The sequence below is a fragment of the Rhinopithecus roxellana genome, unplaced genomic scaffold (genome assembly GCF_007565055.1).
Source record: "Rhinopithecus roxellana isolate Shanxi Qingling unplaced genomic scaffold, ASM756505v1 contig6070, whole genome shotgun sequence".
Classification (NCBI taxonomy): Eukaryota; Metazoa; Chordata; class Mammalia; order Primates; family Cercopithecidae; genus Rhinopithecus; species Rhinopithecus roxellana.
This window is the reverse complement of record NW_022144527.1, coordinates 6,720-11,107: the sequence shown is the minus strand read 5'-3', so window position 1 is coordinate 11,107 and position 4,388 is coordinate 6,720. Positions and strand designations below refer to the sequence as shown.

The window sequence follows — 4,388 nt, the reverse complement described above, 5'->3', positions numbered from 1 at the left end:
TCCCGTCTTAGCTACGCTTGTGTGTTTTCAAAACTCCCAGGGAAGTCAGGAACGCCGGCCAACGCGATTTCTCAGTTTTACCGAGCTCCCTTTGACAATAGCAAGTCCCGCCCATCGCGACTTTTCCTCCTGTGGACCAAATCGGCATATACCAGTTAGTACGATTTTTAGTCGTACCTAAACACGTTTAACCGTGGCTATTTTTGTTTGTCGTAGGAAATTATGACAGGAGCAACCTGCAGGGTTTTAGATCTGACAGAAACATTCTAATGGTAGGCATTGCATCGTCTTGCCATATTTGTTAATTCTTCTTTGTACGGTTGGCTCCCTGTAATTTTCGCTAATTTAAACATTATTTTTGTGTATTTTGCTCTGAGGACAGTGTTACCGATGTGTTTTCCGTTTTTACTTGCATTTCAGACTTTCATTATTTTAAATTTTTATTTTTATTTAGATATTATGGTTTTTTTTCTTTTCCTACTAATTTTGAGCGTCTCAGCTTCGTGCTCCTTGACTTTCGTTCTCTCAGGAGCGGGGAGCCGAGCTCGGTCTTAGCCTCGCTGGTGTTAGGCTCCGGGTTCTGTCTGGCGGCTCCGCTTCCCCTGCGGAGCTGGCGGTTTTGCATCAGCACGTTTGCTAGTAGCGCCCACTGGGCGTTTTCTCAGTTGCTGCTCGCAACGTGACGTTTCCCGTTCGCGGGGTCCTTACGTTCTCAGTGCTGTCACTTTCTCGGTCCTAGAACCGCTGGTATCTCCTAGAAACTTCGTGAACCCCGTTTTGCGGTGCAGAACGGTGATTGCACCCAGCCGCTGTTCGCACTAGTAACTCCGTGGTACCATCAGCCGGCGCTTTTTCTGTCACAACCCATGAAAACGGGTTAAAACATATTAAACCTATCAAACACACTGAGCGGATTAAAACACATTAAAATGCCACAACACATTTTCCTGGCACGACACATTTGAACAGCGTTGGTTCATTCCTACAAACAGGTTGTTTAGGCGTGGAAGCACCGCTCTTTTCTGAGAGCACGCTGTTTCTCTTCAGCAGCCCCACTTAACGGCGCCGAAACGGATATGTGTTTGGCAATACCAGCGCTGTCCGCTAGGTGCCGGCGCTTGCTAAATTCAACGCGCCAGTTTCTCGTTAGCAAGACGGTTATTAGCGCAGAGCCCCAGCGGACAGTTTTCGGTGGCAGCAACGCTCATTTCCGGAAAACGGGTGGTTCTTGGCCCTTGCAGCGCTCTTTAATACCTGCGTTCTGTAGTGCTAGTTCTCTGCAAGGTTTGCTTAGCGTTGTTTCATTTCGGTTTCTTTTCTCGCTATGTTCTTCTGTCGGAATTACGGTTCGTTTTGGTTCTATGTACTCTCTAAAATTTTACCGTTTTTCATTTGTCCACGAATCTTCGTGCATTTGCTACTAATGAGTTTCTTGATATCTGACTGGCCTCCGCCCACGGGCTCTGGAGAGCATAAATACCCAGGCTGAGGGTAGTGCAGAAGACTCTCCCTCCTTGATCAGCGCCAACGTTTGTTTCCTCCTGGTCTGAGGCTTAAGCGATGGAGCAACATTTTCTTGGCTGTGTGAAGCGGCCTTGGGATTCCGCGGAGGTGGCGCCAGAGCCCGGGTCTCCGCCTATTGTGAGTTCAGAAGATCGTGGGCCGTGGCCTCTCCCTTTGTATCCTACTAGGAGAGTACTCATTGGACAGCTGTGACTTGGGACTGCTTTCCAGTCCTTGCTGGCGGCTACCCGGAGTCTTCTGGCAAACGGCTCTTTCCTGGAGTCCAGCGCACCTTGGAACCAAGTACAGCGAAGTCCCTGGGTTCAGTTGGCCGGGGCACAGAAGCAGCAAGAGGCACCCGTGGGAGGGGGCAGGGAGGAGGAACCCGACAGACTCACGCTCCAGCAGCTTTCCTGGGGCAGTCCTCCCCATTCCTGGAACAGACAGCAGGACACCGACGTCTCTGACAGCGGGTGCCTTTCGGAACGCCGCCATCCTCCTGCCCTCCGTCGGTGGCGCCACCCCCCGGGTTTCTCAGACTGCCTGGAGCGGATTCTTCGCGTTGGTTTTGCCGCGTTCTCTGTACTCTGGGCGTGCTGCCTACGAATCTGTGGAGCTAAGCAGCCTTAGATATCAGCAGAAGCCTCTTTGGATTCTCCTCCCTGAAAAGATTCTCAGTTACCAAGCGTCTCCACCTAGAAAATAAAAACACATTAAGATGTGCCTTCGTTGCTGGTTGTCAGTTTTTGAATTCTCTTTTTTCCTGATGTTTCTTTCTTGCTTCGTGTCGCTTATTACTTCAGTTTCCTTGTCTTTTAAACATTTATATTTATTTTATTAAATATTTCACTTGTATCTGTTTTGACTTGGAGAAATCTGTTTTATGATTATAGAATCCTTAGTGTTTGGCCGATTTTTAATTTATTTTTTCCAGTGTATTTTTAAATCTTATTCCTCGTATTTTTCTAATTATTCCTTTTTAAATATATTGTTTGTTTACATTTAATTTTATATCACGTCTTTTACGTTATTATAACGTCTTCTTAATTTTAATTTTTAGTTTTATTTTTAACAACTGTCTTTCTTTTTTTCAGGATATCAAGTCATTGTGTTTTCTCAGGAATTTTATTCAAGGTCAAGAGTGGAAGGTTTTTCAATCGTTACTGTGTCTCGTGAAAGACCGCGCAATTACTTATATTAATACAACTTCACAGATGACCAGTTCTTAATGTTACTTATTCTGGTGGGGCAGCGTGGCTCACAGCAGTAATCCCAGCACTTTTAGCGTTGGAGGCATGCGGATTGCTTGTGCTCAATAGTCTGAGAACAGCCTGGGCAAGAGGGTGAAGCCTCTACAAAAAATACAAACATTAGCTGGGGGAGGTGTTGTGCACCTGTAGTCCCAGCTACTCCAGAGAGTGGAGTGGGCTGGTCGCTTGAGCTCAGGAGGTTGAGGCTGCAGTGAGCCTGAGCTGGATAGCACCAATGCCCTCCAGGAGAGTGTGACCCTGTCTCAAAATAAATAAATAATTGAGAAGATTACTTATTCATGGGTCTCAGGGCTAGCAGTGTTTCCTGTGTCTTTTTCTTTGGAACAGTTTAGAGTGGCTTATAAGAGAACTACCAATTACTTTTTTTTTTTTTTTTTTTTTTTGAGACGGAGTCTCTCTCTGTCGCCCGGGCTGGAGTGCAGTGGCCGGATCTCAGCTCACTGCAAGCTCCGCCTCCCGGATTCAAGCCATTCTCCTGCCTCAGCCTCCCGAGTAGCTGGGACTACAGGCACCCGCCACCTCGCCCGGCTAGGTTTTGTATTTTTTAGTAGAGACGGGGTTTCACCATGTTAGCCAGGATGGTCTCGATCTCCTGACCTCGTGATCCGCCCGTCTCGGCCTCCCAAAGTGCTGGGATTACAGGCTTGAGCCACCGCGCCCGGCCCCAATTACTTAATAGTACCACAACTGGGTTTAGCACTTCTGGTAGGCACAGCAGGTCCGGCTTGGCCCTGCCTGCTTTGACTGCCTTTTCGGGAGTTTTAAACCTCCTACACTCGGAATATAGCCCTGACTGTGGTTTCTCTGCATAGCAAGTTCGGATTTAAGCGGAATAAGTAATGGCTTATTTCGCCTGCGATAAAGATGCTTAATTCTGGTTTTGAAATATTCTGAGCGAGTCCTGGGTTAGGGATTTCTTAGAGTAACAAGTGCATGCTTCGATTGCAAGTGCCCCTGTGAATGTGATTTTTTAGCTCTTGCAAGTCCATATTTAGTCGCAACCAGTACTAGCATAGCCATACCTGCGACTCCTTATTCCCAGTAACTTTCGGTTTCATAATAACTTATCCTGCTTTACTGATGCCTGAGTTTTAAATATAGAAGTCCGGGCATGTCGTTAAAGAAGATATTTTAGGAGTAGAAAGTAGCGGTTTAGCGGTGCCTGCAGTCCCTTAGAAGTCCTGGTGAGACCGAGCAGGTATTGATATAGGCCTGACAGCGATATCACAGCTGTGAAACCACATTGTTTAGAAGTGTTTGCATTTTCTTCTTTGTAGAGTCAATTTTTCTATGTTTTGCATTTTCATTTGATGAATTTTCCCAAATGTATTGTTTTTATTCTGGTGTGTGTGTGTGTGTGTGTGTTTCAGCTAACTTGCCCTTTAAAAAGAATTGTTACTAATTTTTGGTTTGTCAACCCTCAGCTTTATGCTGTCTGGTTAGCGCTGGCCTATAATCCCCGGAACTAAATACTCTACTCTTTTCGCCTAACTGGCCTTTCGTCGATGGCATTACTGCTAGTTTTGCTGCTCTAGGTGCTCCTTGGAGGTAGCACTGCCGGTTGTTTCTGTGAGGCTTGCTAGAGCCCAGGACGCTGAGGTGCTGGGTGACCCC

At 46.6% G+C, this 4,388-nt stretch overlaps 1 pseudogene across 1 annotated transcript; it reads left to right on the top strand.

Annotated features, from left to right (window-relative positions):
- Positions 1-1,227: 1,227 nt before the first annotated feature.
- Positions 1,228-2,226, top strand: LOC115896215 (annotated as a pseudogene). Its single transcript, XR_004056137.1, has one exon. The product of XR_004056137.1 is annotated as an annexin-2 receptor-like (transcript).
- Positions 2,227-4,388: the final 2,162 nt, after the last annotated feature.